General features: G+C 37.3%; 1 protein-coding gene and 1 long non-coding RNA gene across 3 annotated transcripts in view; one reads left to right on the forward strand and one right to left on the reverse strand.

Moving 5' to 3' along the window:
- CDH9 (cadherin 9) overlaps positions 1-10,395 on the reverse strand; it is a 131,868-nt gene extending 121,473 nt beyond the window's left edge. For both annotated transcript variants that reach the window (XM_041749463.1, XM_041749464.1), the window contains exon 1: positions 10,253-10,395. The gene's annotated coding sequence lies outside the window, so the exon portion shown is untranslated. The remainder of the gene's footprint in view (positions 1-10,252) is intronic.
- Positions 10,396-10,408: 13 nt separating this feature from the next.
- Positions 10,409-13,319, forward strand: LOC121487582. Its single transcript, XR_005986862.1, has 4 exons — positions 10,409-10,491; positions 11,187-11,245; positions 12,248-12,367; positions 12,974-13,319. It is a non-coding gene; the product is annotated as an uncharacterized LOC121487582 (long non-coding RNA).
- Positions 13,320-14,767: the final 1,448 nt, after the last annotated feature.

Raw genomic sequence — 14,767 nt, forward strand, 5'->3', positions numbered from 1 at the left:
CTGCGTTTTTACTCTTATTCCAGTAAAGTAGTATTGTTAAATGTTGATATTTTAATTCATGTACTGAAGCAGTCCATATCTTTTTAGGGGTGATACGTAAATTCCATGAATATCATGAAAGCCTTAGACTTTCTTTTTCCAAAGAACTCACATTAAATTATAAGCATAGGGCAACTTGGGTGGCTCAGCGGTTTAGCGCCGCCTTCAGGCCCAGGGTGTGATCCTGGGGACCCAGGATCGAGTCCCACATCGGGCTCCCTGCATGCAGCCTGCTTCTCCCTCCACCTGTGTCTCTGCCTCTCTCTCTCTCTCTCTCTCTGTTTCTCATGAATGAATAAATAAAATCTTTAAAGAAGCATAAACATAATATTCTTATAAAGATTCAGGATAGTTTAAGTCATTTGAAACCTAAACTTTGGGCACCTTTAGGCTAGTGACCATATTTTTAAGACTCTAAATTTAGTAGAAAAAGTTAAACTGTAAGATAAACCAGCTGCTGAAGAACTTGGATTCAAGGCTGAAGGAGTATTGATTTTTTTCTAGATGTGATGAGGTATGGGCTAGGGGTAATGGGGTGGGGGGGGTTACTTGAGCCTATTCTTAATTTACACAATTATACTTTGTGGAATGCATCGGTTGTTAAATTGTTGGCAAAGTGAACAATTAAAAGGTTATTATAAAAATACAGCAAAGAGATACTAAGGTTTTTACAGGAAAAGTACCCCAAGGACTAGACAGGAATAAACCAATGCAGAATATGACAAGGGTTATGTCCTCAGGATTTGGAAACATCTTATAAGAAATAACTACAAATCACAATTTTTTTCCCTCTGTATGTCTTATGGAAGCAGTAAGGAGGTATGATAAAAACATGGTCTTTGATTAATTTGAAAAGTAGCTTTTATTTTATTTTATTTCATATTTTATTTTGAAGATTTTATTTATTCATGAGAGAGGCAGAGACACAGGCAGACAGAGAAGCAGGCTGCATGCAAGGAACCTGATGTGGGACTTGAACCTGGGAATCTAGGATCACACCTTGAGCCAAAGGCAGGCACTCAACCGCGGAGCCACCCAGGCATCCCAAAAAGTAGCTTTTAAAAGGGAGTTTTGCCCCAGCTACTCTGTGCTCCCTTTTTCACATTAGGATTTTCTATTTCAACTTTAGAGACAGTATCAAATGAGTTCCTTTCACACAGCGTAACGGGAATGGTAGAGCAGTCTATAAAATGTTACGTATTTTAAAATTGAAGTAATGAGGAACATTTATACTTGAATAGCAAGGATGGGATTGACAGAGGTTTTTTTTGGATGAGTTTAATGCTATCAGATAGGGATGGATTAAAGATTCCAAGCTATGTGGACAAGGCTAAGACAAAATAAAAAGCGAAATTACAAGCAGATACATTTGGTCACGTATGGCAAGAAGAGAATCTCTAACAAGTGAAGTTATTTGGAAACAACAGTGGTTTGGCTGAGAGGGTCTCCCCAGCACACATTTTACCAGCACAGAGCCTGGGGACTGAGCAGGTATTCAATAATGAGTACATTTGAAGGTAAGAAAATGAAACAGTCATCCAGTGGATGGATTGATTATTGCAAATAATCTGAAGGCCTTTTTCCTGGTAGTGATGTTTAAAAGACAAGAGCAAAGGTGCATAGAGGACTCTGAATAGGCTTTCCATATTTAGGATACTACATTACTGTACTAACGTTATGAGATGCATTGCTTCCACCTATGCCTGCAAACTATACCATGGACTGTCACTTCTATTACAGGGAAACGGGGCAAAGATCAGCTTCTTGATGTGAAAAGTTTTATGTGCATCAATTTTGAGACTTCTGAGGCCAAGCAGTCAATACCAAAACGATCTGCCAATTAGTCTCCTCACGCACATGCCTTATGAAACTTCAGTATGTAAGGATAGCCTTAGGTTTTCAAGCCCCAATTTGTCTCAATAATTTTCCAAAATCCTTATGCAGGGCTGTATTCCCGGACTTACAGTCAAACCTTCTTGTCAGAAGCAGTTAAGTCTCCTTGTTCTATTCATCTCTTCTTAATGAATTGTGATCTTGGCAATACTTCATTCCTTGCGAGACCCACTTCCAGGCAATTAGAAAAGTGAAAGTAAGGAAGGAAGAGGTGGAATGGTGAAGAGTGTCTAAAATCATCCATGAATATGTGGACCGATTTTTATTAGCTCCACATCTAAGGAGTTTCTCATGTTGGAAAAGCTACCTTTCTGTTACAGTTCTCAGAAACGCCTCCCCAAAAGGCAAGCCACGTTAAGGAAGGTAGGCCCTGTAGTTAAATAATATACTGTCTTTTGAAGTGGAGGAGGAGTGGGGGTGGGGAATAATGAATGATAAGGGGAAAGAAGCAGAGCAGTAAATGCAGAAACGGAAGCTAAAGTTGCAATAAAGGTAAGAAAACACAGGTTAGTTAAAAACAGCAAGAGAAATAAATCATCACAGTTCATTGCGTGGAAAAAAAACCTGTTTTTTGCGAATCACCATAAATTTGTACTCAGTTTAGTAGAAGGCAGTGGACAATGCACAGCTTAAGTTAAAGTGTAAGAAAAAGGATAAAAAGATGGGTGTAAAATATTTTCCCACATATTATAATTATATTTAAAGGAGAAGATGCATGTTACACTTTGAGCATAAAACATGTCGAAAAGCATATTACAAAGAGTAACATATTGGGGTATCATATATGCACATGTAGAGTTATATACGTATTAATATATCATTAGATATATTTCATTAATACATATGCTTAGAACTTCTAAATCACATCCTGACTACTAAAAATCCCTTCTGTAATCTTAACATATGCTTACTTTCCTATATGCTGAATTGGTTGAAAATATACTTTTAGCAGATTGATTCGTTAATACTTTTAAATTTTTCTTGTAATGGAGAGAATTGAAGAGCAGTTGTCATATGGGTTCTAGATGGCAGAAGCCAAAATGCAAGGAATAAAAGAAAAGATAATAAAAACATCAAGTAATTACACCTAGAAGAATTATCTAAAACTCCAGTTTTAATAATATATATATATCACTGCTAGCAGATAAGACATCTCTTATGGGGAGGAAGCTGTTGTATTGAATATGAATAGAGTTTTATAATTTAAAGTTACTTATATCCTAAAATCTTCTTTCAGACCCATATTTTATACAACAGAATATTGTTTATAAATAGGGATATGTTTGTACAAACCCATAATCTGGATGAAGTTTTCATTCCAGATAAAATTTCCTCACATTCTTTTCTAGGGGTTGTTTACTTATTTTTTTTTTTTTTATAATTTGAGAAGAGTACAATTTATAAATATGGTGAATGGAATAAATGCAAGACATACACATACTGGTAACAATTTTATTCTGAAGTAACATTTTGTTCCTCCCTGAATACACTTAAAACTCAATGTCAGTGTAAGACTTCCATAAACACAATTTAGTCTTGGGTATAATGGAGAAGAGTCTCCATGCCCTTGTTTAAATAAAGGTTGTGGTCATCACAAAGGCAATGCTTCATTTGTCAAGCAGCAAGCCTAAAAGTAGCATAGATCTGGGGAGATGTCAGATATCCATGATGGCATCACCATTAGTAAATTCAGATTGTTGTGTGACTCTACTACTGAGTCTGTGATGGGATCCCACCACTTCCTAGTCTCCATGCTATCATTTGATCTCTATCAGTTTCGGTATTCATCTTTGGATACAACCAATTACAGCTTCAAGTAGTTTCCTGATATAGCTTTGGTTTTTTTTAGCTCTGTCAGAACAATTCTCCTCTTAATTTTCTAAACTCACAAAATATTACCGAAGTTGGAAATTTCTTCCTATTTAAATAGCAATGCATGTTTAGCTATTGAAAATGAAACTTGACATGGGTTTCAAGTCCAAAGTAGTGCAGTTGAGACATGTCATACATATCTATATCTCTATGTAACTATAGAGATAAATCTGTAGATATAGACAGTACTGACAGGTCTTCACTTTAATGTGTAAACTAACAGTACAATATTAAAAAAGGATGTTGATTATGGACATTCAGTTTGTATTTACTTATAATAAAACTAGCTATTTCAAACTGGCCAAATTAATTTTAATCATAAAGAAAAATATATTTATTGCAGGTATGATAACATTCTTCATTGTTAATGATTGTATCAGAGATAGCAATTCTGAGCTAAGCATAAAAGTCAAATACAATTTGCATACATAATCATACATATTATTATAATAGTGCCTTAATTATTTAATATTTGGAAGAGTAAGTATTGTCCGAAATACAAATCTGAACCTTATGTTAAAAAATCTGACAGAATTGAATCTTTGTAAAATATCACATCATCTTGATAAACCGGCAAGTTTTAGAGGAGAAGAAAAAATATTATCTCTTTTAATAGTTAAACCTAATCTAATCCCTGTTCAGTACATGCATACAGTTGATTTATAATGAGCTAATAGGTTATAATATTAATCTAGAAGGAGTGACCGTAAGACAAACATTTATCCTTGACTGTTGTGGTAAGTATTGCATATATCTTATTAGATACAAAGAAATGATATTTAATCTTAGTATTACATTCTTAATATAAGGCACTTTTGCAATTAAGCAAGCAGTTTACCCAATAATAATACATATTATTGTACATATTATTTTTACATAATAAGTATAAAATGCTTATTGATCTAATCTTCAGCTAGAGAAAATTGGCCAAGTAAATACCTTAAAAATCTACCATGTAACTGTGCTTTCTTTGTTTTATATATAAAAAATGAAAAATAAGACTTTATTTTCCCATAGTAATAATAATCTAGTTTTTACCAATATGATTTGAGATAGCATTATAATTCCGACTTTACAATACTTTTCCTCACATCATGAGAGTGGGGAGAGGTTATATTTTATGAGGTCTTCAAAAGTTATGGACATTCAATGGAGAACAATTATTTCTGGTTACAGTTTTAAAAAATGATATTCCCTATTCAAAAACTTATCCAAATCAACTATAACACATGGACTATAATTGATTTAACTTTTTCTAAAATTAAAAAAATATATAATTGCTATTTTATTACTTCTTCATTATATCAGATCTCTTATTGCTTGACAAAAGAGCTTTTTAGTGTATGATGTCACACCATTTTCACAACTTAAAACTATAATGGATTTATACATTGAAATAATTGTTTTTCCTTTCTGTTTTCCATACATTTTTAAGTCTACATACACATAAACATATGAGCATACCTGCCCATGGAGATACCTAATATATAGGTACACAGAATTATGGAAGGGAACACAGAGATAGATGCAGATATATATAAAGACAAGAAGATACAGATATATAGATGTTACTTTGTAATTTGACCTGTGAGTTTGTGTCCTCAGGTGTTTCACCTGTGAATTAATTACCATTACAATGAAAAAGAGATCTGAATTTCTTGAATTTACGATACAGTCTTTGCATTTTGAGGTACTTATAACACACAGAAGTGAATATTTCTTAAATATTCCTGGAGATTACATTAAATTTTTACAGTAACCTACTTTAGTAGAAAAAAATAGATGATGAAGAAGTTACTTGAGTGTCTGGAAGAAAACTCCCTTTGCAAACTTGCAGGTTCGATGTCCCAGTTTTATAAGTGGAATATTTCACATGTTGTCTTTTGTCCCAAGAAGTGATTATTGGTGTTTATTTGCTCAGCCTACACATCGTTATACGTGTTGTCATCTCCCTTGTTATACTGGCTTCTGGTGAATATTGTTTCTTGTTTATTATGACTTTCCTAAGATTAGGTTTCAGTAACTATGGGAAAAAGTTCATCATGCATTGGATACTTAATTAGTAATAAAGTATAGTAAGCTTAGCATATTCTAATATAAACTCTGTCAGGTGTATATATTTCTTAAATACATTTAGGAACACATTCATCTTTCAACTCAAAAATAAAATAGTAGCTATTAGTCACTGCTGTTTCCACTAGATGCTGAATAAGTGTTTAAGGTTAAAAAAATATAATGAAATAACCCATGTTCTTCACAACTATAAGGCTAATCTCAAAAAGTGATATGAAAGGCAAGCTTTTAAATTTGTACTTATGAAACAATCATACACTCTGGTGTTTCATTGATTAATTCGAAAGACCAAGACTTATCTTGTTCCTGAAGAGACGTAGGGAATACAAGAGCACTCATTTCTCCTGCAATTGATTTATAATTTGGCAAAGTAATGCAAAAGCTCAGAAAAGGAACAAAAAGAAAACGCCCTACATGTCATTTTAAGAAATTAGCAGGTCTTTTCCTTTTCTCCACCTTTCCTCTTAAAAATAAATCTCTTTTTCCCTCTGTGTGTGTATCTCCCCCCTTCTCTCTGTCTCTGTCTCTTTTTTCTTCTACACATGCGCACATAAACACAGCAACAAAAACAATACTTTTTGAGGTTTCAATTTTCCCTTCATAAGCAGTAGGATCCATTATCATGACTTTTATGTTTTGGGAGGTGTTTCTTGGTAGTGCTAATATAAAATGTCTTGGGTAGGCTCCAGAGACCGTGCTTTTATTCAGGCACTTTGCATTCTTAATGTGGCTGTAAGACCATCTCTTACTAGTGCTAAATTTAGGGATAAGTGCATTAACATATTAGGACTGCTATGGAAATGTATAAGTGTATAAAGACACTCTACTCACTGTGCATTTCCTACCATATTTTAATGATAAGCATAATGGTGGTTCCAGGATGAGGAATTCGAAAAGACTTATAAGAGAAAAAACTTTTTCAGAATGTTTAAAACAATCCAGGAGACATTTTCAGTTAACCACTGTGTGTGTGTGTGTGTGTGTGTGTGTGTGTGTGTGTGTGTGTTTGTACACCTAATATGATTTTCATGATTCAACATTATATATTTTCCTGTAACGTTGCAAATTTTTCTTATGCAATTTGACAACTTTGGATATATAACCTCATCTTTCTAAACCTCCATTTACTCATGTAACATCAGAGTTGAAGGTGGTTAAAATCCCATTTCTAAAGTTCTAGAATTTTATTTAAGCACCTAAATAAGATAATGCTATGGGTATTAAGAAACTTTTTTTGAATATATTTTAAGACACAACTGATTTTTGAAAACAAATATGCAAGAGACAACGAACAAAATTGCGTTCTCTTGGGAAACAGGTCTTATGTTCTTCAATGAAAATGATTATAAATTAGCATCAGGTAAAGACAAAGCTAATGAAAACCAATGTCTTTTTGGTCTATTTTGCATGCTGTCTTCTTTCTTAAGAAACCTTAAGTAAAAACTTTAAAAAAGAAAGCTTAATTTCAATTAGGTAGATAATTTAAGAAGTAAAATACCCAATTTGATAGTAAAACACCTCACAATAAACCAAACTTACTCTACAGTTAATATTACCATTGATTTGATATTATATGTATTATGGAATATAAATATAATAGGATATATATATATATACTTTAACTCATGAGTATAAATATTTAAAATATCACATTGGACATTTTGTAAAGTATCACACTCTGTTTTTTCAAATGTTAGATTTATTTATACTTTAGATTTAAATTTTCATTTGAGGGAACAAAATTAGTCTTAAAGAATATAGCAAACTAATGATCCATTACATTGAGGCATCTATATTAATGCTAAGTAATTATCTGTCTAGGCTGTTCACTTTCATAAGAACAAATTACAGCCAATGTTTATTCATGACACAGTCACGTGTATTCTTTAAATTAACTTTCACCTAAATTTATACTTTCTTGCATACAATAAATTGCCATATTGCTCCTATATTTTATGCTATATAATTTGAAGCATTGTCCAAAGCATTCTGATTAACTCTACCTATACGTTGTGCAAATATTGTAGAAAATGCGTATCTGCTTCAAAGCACTACTACTATCTAAAGAGAGGTAAACCAGTGGGAAAAAAAATCTCGAGTTATTGTTTTCTAAATACCATTTGGCAAATGCACCATAGAAGGGACACTCTACTGGCTAAACTTTGTATATACAGTGGTTGCAGGAAAATACCAAATGAAATCTTTCCGTGGAAGGTGACATTCAGAAGGGCTTCTGATCCAACATACAGTTTATCAAGTCAAGCAACACAACATTTAAAAACCTAATTGCAAAGCCAACTTTGATATTGTGATTTTGTTACACATAAGCAGTGGCATTAGACATTCTTACTTCAAATATGCAATGAATACAATAATGGTGAATAATTATGCAGAGCAGTTCAAAATTGTTTTAAAAAGCTATCACTTTTAAATGATGGAATAAAGGGAAAAATCATATTTTTAATCTCAGAAAATATGACCTTACACAACTTGCTTTACACAGTCTTACCAAATCTATCTGACTTGAAGTTAGTGAATCACTTTTAAATTGGTACTACTACCTGCTTCCTCTAAAGCATTTTTTTAATCATTATTCCCAGAGTTAGATTTGCTCATACCATGCACTTTACCTTACATTTTCTAATTTTTCAAAACAAACAAATACAGAGCCGACAGTAGTTTAGCACCTCAGCATACATCTATTGAAGGCATATAATTATTTTGTACTCTTTCTTTGAGAAAACTTCAGGTGAATTCATAATCTGAGGACAAGACCACAAATGTGTGCTTCATGTTAAGTTCTCTGCTGTTATGTGCTGAAATAGCATGTTATTTCATTTTCTTGATCTCTTAAAAGATTTACCATTCAAACCTGGATTGACCAGATTCATAGTTACACAAATGTATTCTACATGTGGCATAGCATTGCCTAGGCAATGAAGCAGTGTCTGACACTGAAAATAGGATTTGCCCTCCATTGAATGCAGCAGATTTTAAACACATTTCAAGTTGAGAGGAGCAAATGATCAAATTCATTCTTAGTTAGCTAGGACTGAAGATGGGTAACTCTTCTAATTCCATAGATCAAGAGCCAAATGAAGATTTCCTCCTGTCATGCAAAAGTTACCACTTTTTGCTGTCACAAAATCATTTTCTTTTTGCTGCACAGATTACAAAAACATTGTGAAAAAAAATCTGTATTAGTAATCTCCTAGATCTATAACACAAAATATTAAGTGACAACAAATCCTCAGAAAAGACCTCCAGCGTCTCCTCAAATCGATAGTCCCCTCCATTCTCATCAAAAGTTGATCACACAAATAAATGAGAACTTAGCTACTATAGGTTATCACTTTTCCTTTAGTGCACCTTTGGTATTCAAACTAGGTTCCCAGAACACACGCTGTTAACAGTATCTAAATGTAAATACTACAGCATACTGACAAGCTTGTAGTTCAAATTCATCATGCCTTTTTTGAGCTTAGTGTGCTTAAAAATGTAATTGATGTGAATGGCTACATTGAGTAGGCAAAGAAAAATAAAACAATGCCCCATCAAATCATTGCTTTTTCCATATCATTTCAAAAAAAAAATTGTCAGTTTTGCCTTTGAAGCTCTCCCTCCTGTGGTTTTCATCCAGTCTTTACGACATTAAGATACCTTTGCCTGTGATAATGGAGAGCAATTATAGCCAACAGAGGTGCTCAGTCAGAATGTTGACTTGAGTAAGAATCACAAATATGTGAAGAAATCTTTGCTGGGTAGCGTGAGCACCCTAACCTTGACAGCCTATGTCTGTCCATCTGTACATGTGTTATTCATACTCTTTGTAGATTGTCTTATTTTAATATTAAAAATAAAGAAATCACTTCTTATGAAATCATGAATAAAAATGCCTTTATTTCTGACAGTTCCGACTCAAATTTTGTAAACAAAAGTTATGAGAAAACCAGGCATCCATTTGAATTAATGTAATAATAGTATGCAGGGACACATTAATATGTAGTTCAACACCCCCCAAATCAACTAACACAATGCAAAGTTGTTGAGTTTGTTTGTTTGTTTGTTTTAAATAAAAATGCTCCAGATGCAAATTTGAGCACTATGAAAAGAGCTCTGGTGGAAGTAAAATATGAAGCAAACACTGCAAGTTTTCTCACCGAGCATCTTACTATCTCATTCAAATACTACAAAATGTGTTCTTACCTGCCTCCAAACAGATGATGAGGGAAGGAGCGAGAGGGACAGACACAGAGACAGAGACAGAGAGGGCAAAATAAAGCAAACCCGGAGAAAAGCAGGACTGGCACTGCTTCATTACAAGAAAGCAAACCCTGAATAGCTTCTCCTGTCAGGTGAAGTGAGGAGCATTTACCTTGTTTGGCAGCGGAACTGAGTTGAGCCCAGCTCAGCTCTGGCAATTCCGGTGTCGCTTCTGTCTCATTCCTACTCTTCTCTTTTTATAGCATCTTCACAGCTGAAGCTCCGTGCATCTCAGGGTGCCTCCCTCCCCAGCATCACTTTTAACTCAGGCAGGCAGGAAGCTGGAGCCAGGAAAGTCTCCGTCTGATTGGTTTGCATTCAGCGTTTCTGATTAATAAGAGGCGCCCTGTGGTAGGAAGAGGCGCTGGGGCGCTGCGGGCCCCGGGGCTGGGGGTGCTGGGGGGTGGGGGGCTGGGGGTCGGGGGGTCAGGAGTTTGGAGGGGCCGGGGGCTGGAGGTGCTGGGGGGCTGGGGGTGCTAGGGAGCTGGGGGGCCGGGGAGTTGGAGGTGCTGGGATGCTGGGATGCTGGGGGTGCTGGGGGGCCGGGGGGTTGGAAGGGCTGGGGGCTGGGGATGCTAGGGGACTGGGATGCTGGGGGTGCTGGGGGGCTGGGGGTTTGGAGGGGCTGGGATGCTGGGGGGTCGGCGGGCTGGGGATGCTAGGGGACTGGGATGCTGGGGATGCTGGGGGGCCGGGGGTTTGGAAGGGCTGGGATGCTGGGGGTGCTGGGGGGCCGGGGGTTTGGAGGGGCTGGGATGCTGGGGGGTCGGGGGACTGGGATGCTGGGGGTGCTAGGGGTGCTGGGGGGCAGGACGCGGTGATTTGCAAGCGAATGAGGTGGGAGGGATGGGAGAGGCGGGCTTGGTCAAAGACCCCCAACGGGGGAGGACAACCCAGGGCTTTGGGGTCGGTGCAGCCGCTCGGCTCATCCTTTTGCCCCTGGAGGCGGTCACCCGCAGAGAGTATGCACCACATGCACACGCTGTGGCTCCAAGGAACCTGGGGTGCCGTCCCCGCAGGATTCACCACTGCCCATTTCAATTCAGTACCAACATTCCGACTGGAGGAAAATGAAGAGACAGAGTCCAGATCCCATGCAGCCCTGGTAATGAGGAATTTGTACCCGAGTTTATAAACTGAAATAATCTTTCCAAAGCGGTCCTTTAGAATTCTCTAGGGAGTGACGAACTGCCACGTGCTGTGTAAGAAAGGGAATGATTTCGAGCCTAATCTCCAGTGTCTGCAGCACTGCTTTTTATTTGATTATATGCAATCGAGTGGTTTTCACCTCCCCCGGGAAAGGCCCCCAGGTAATTGGGCCCTTGGCCACATCACAAGAGCTACTGGGTGGTGCACCTGTTAGATCCGCTGCTGTGCACAGAACAACTGTGGGAGGCAGAGTAAAGCACAAGGGAGGCAAGCCCTGTTTCAGGAGAGAAGTCTCTTTAGTACTTCTGGAAATGGCACAATGAGAAGGGTATTGATTAGTAGATAAATCCTTCTGAAAAGAAGTTCTAGTAATAGTTGTATGAAATGCACGGTGGGACTATGGCTCACTTTATAACGGCTCGTTAAGTCACAGTAAGTAAATAGCTTAAGTGCCAAAAAAAAATATCAATATCCTATTTGATGCTTCAAAGGAAAACTGACAATAGAAAATCAAAATAAAATTGCCACCTCCCCCCTTCCCCCAGTGGTGACATTTATCCATGAAGTATAGATAATAGAGCTGCCTGTGTGTGGCATCAGCAACATGGAAGTTCATTTCTTAAAAGAGAAAGCAAATAGTTAGAAAATCCAGTTTTACAAACCCCCAAATAAAATATGGCACTACTGATGTATGGTAACTGAACTCAGAGTATGTGGTTTTTAAATAATTGTGAATTCCAAGTGTAGGAAATGGGCAACAAAAGGGACTTCATTTAGCTCATCTACAAATGAAGGGACAGGAAGCAGAGTGAAAGCTTTATGCATATTGTCCAAGTCTAGATGGATCCAACTGGTTGAGAACAGCTTAGTGAATTCTTCATGGAGGCCAAGTGTGTTTTCCGGAGGCCAAGATATTTAATATAAAATTTACACGCTCTTTTCTACTCATTTCTTGCAGGTCTGCCTGTTCCGTTAAATGAAAGTGTATATTCTGGAAGTCTTTTTGCTAATGCTGAGATAAAGCACATTACGTAAAGTGGGAAAAGAAACCAAACAAAATGCTTTATCATAGTTTAAGGTAAATATTCACAAGTAAAACCTTTACATCCCTACAGTTGAATACATTTCATTTCCCGCTGAAACCCAACTGTAAGGAAAAAAAAAAAAAACAACTACTTTGTGTAAAATCTACAACCCAATGAAGCATTCTATTATTACCTGGTTGGAAGTTACTTTTACTACCCCTAGAAAAAGAGCAGGGGAGAGTGTCACCACGTAAAAAATGGTTATTCTGTCAAGAATGTTCCAGCCTCCTCTTCTCTGTCCTAGTGATTATGAAGCATTTGAAAACAGGAGGTCTAAACCTTGGGATTTTTGAAAATCCTTTTATATCGTATTTATAACTACTTGTACGTTTTCATATATAAGTAGAATTCTGTATCGTATAAAGCAGGTTTTAATTCTTAGAATAATGTTTACGAATATTTAGCCAACAGGTCTACCCAAAAATATTAATCATCCTTATTATTTACAGTGGCAGGAGCGTATTTTCTCGTCTGGTGTATTCAGACACCAAAGTCATTAATAGTGAATGTAAAATATTATCTGAACTGTTCTTCCTGAAATTCTTTTAGCATGAGTTAACTTTTCTTCATCATGTGGTACCGTGAATGTGTGAGGGCAGGCAGCTACAGAGACCAGCAAAGAGCCAGTCCTGGCCAGCTCTCGGGAACGTCCCAGGCCTGTCCCCGCAGCACTCCAAAGCGATGCCACGATGACAGGAGAAGTGGCACCAAACCAGACAGGCCCAGGAAACAGACTGGAAACCCCTGACCAAACAAGGAAGCAAAAGTATGGCACCCCTGCTTCCAAGGAATCCTGATCTCTAGTAATGAATATTCAACCCCTTGTTCCCAACTATGGATAAAAGAAACCCGAAAAGCTAGTTTTCAGGTGTGCAGCTCTCTCTGTGTCTCTGTGTCTCTGTCTCTCTCAAGCTCACGTGCTCTCACGTCCGAAGAGTGTACTTTGGTTTTAATAAACTTTCCTGCACGTGGTGTTCATCCACTCTGTTGTGTCTGCCCTTGAATTTTTTTTCTCCTGATGACAGCAAGAGTCCCTGGTGACATCCTGGGGATGGGCTGGTTTGAGGACTCATGGCCCAGCGTCTCCCCAGTTCACCCAGCAGCAAAAGGAGTATCGCATCATAAACCAAACAAAACAGACATCTTTGAATTTTTCTCTTTTCTTTTTCTTTGAATATAATGCATCTCCATACTTGAGGATTCCGTCTATTTAATAATATTCAAAATAACTACTTATCCTTGTGAGTCATGATAAAAAATAAGTAGTCTTCATTCGAGTATCTGGCACTGAGCTCCTAAAACCTTTGAAATTCTCTAAGTGATGAGAGCATTAAGTTGTCTTTTGTCATGGTAAAGAAGTGACTTTTGGATGGAGGCTGGTTGCCAGGAGAACAACCTTGTGATTAGAAGGTGAGAACTTTTAGTCCCACAGCCCTGATTTCTGGGGAGAGGAAAAGGGATGGAGATTGAACCAATCGCCAAAGAGCAATGATTTAATCAATCATGCCGATGCAAATAAGGCAAAATAAAAAAAGACAGGTTCAGAGAGCTTCTGGGTTAGTGAATATCTGGGGATTTGGGGGAGTGGCACTTTGGGTCATGGGTTCTGTGCCTTACGCATCTCTTCCATATGGCTCTTCCTGAATTATACCCTTTTATAATAAACTGGTGATCTAGTAAGTAAGAAGTTTGTCCTAGTTCTGTGAACCCCTCTGGCAAATTAATTGAACCTAAGGCGGGACCTGTGGGAACCTCTGATTTGTAGCCACTTGGTCAGCATTAAAAGTAACAATCTGAACTCGTAATTTGCATCTGAAAGGAGTAGGGGAGGAGGGAGGCAGTCTTGTGGAACTGAACCCTTGACTTGTGGACAATGATGCAAGCTTCAGATAGATCATGTCAGAATTAAGTCAGAATTGTAGGACAACCAACTGGTGTCCCAAGAATTACGTGTCCGTGTGGTGAACCTCCCTGATTCCACCTGAGAATTGGTACCAGATCTATTTACCCTGCCCCAGACACCACTCCAATTGTTTTCTTTTGGTATTTTAATGACTTAACACATTGTTGAGAAACATTGAAAAAAAAAATAAAGTAGTCACAATGCTAGTTTATCTGGCACTGAGGTGGAAACTAAAAAGGCTGGATCAATGAATAAAGTAGACTTTATACTCAAGTGAGTTGTTGAGCATACAGTTGGCCCTACAGTGTGCAGAGAGGACCATAAAGACATGGTTTTGCACTGAGACGACTGCGAGAAGATCTTTGTGCTGGGACACCACTCATAGGACCACCCTTGAATTTAAAATGAACACCTGTGTGGATGTATCTTGCAAGAAGTTACTGTGGCCAAGTTCAAAAAGGGTGTTGCCTGTGTTCTCCTCTAGGATTTT

The sequence above is a fragment of the Vulpes lagopus genome, chromosome 3 (genome assembly GCF_018345385.1).
Source record: "Vulpes lagopus strain Blue_001 chromosome 3, ASM1834538v1, whole genome shotgun sequence".
Taxonomy (NCBI): domain Eukaryota; kingdom Metazoa; phylum Chordata; class Mammalia; order Carnivora; family Canidae; genus Vulpes; species Vulpes lagopus.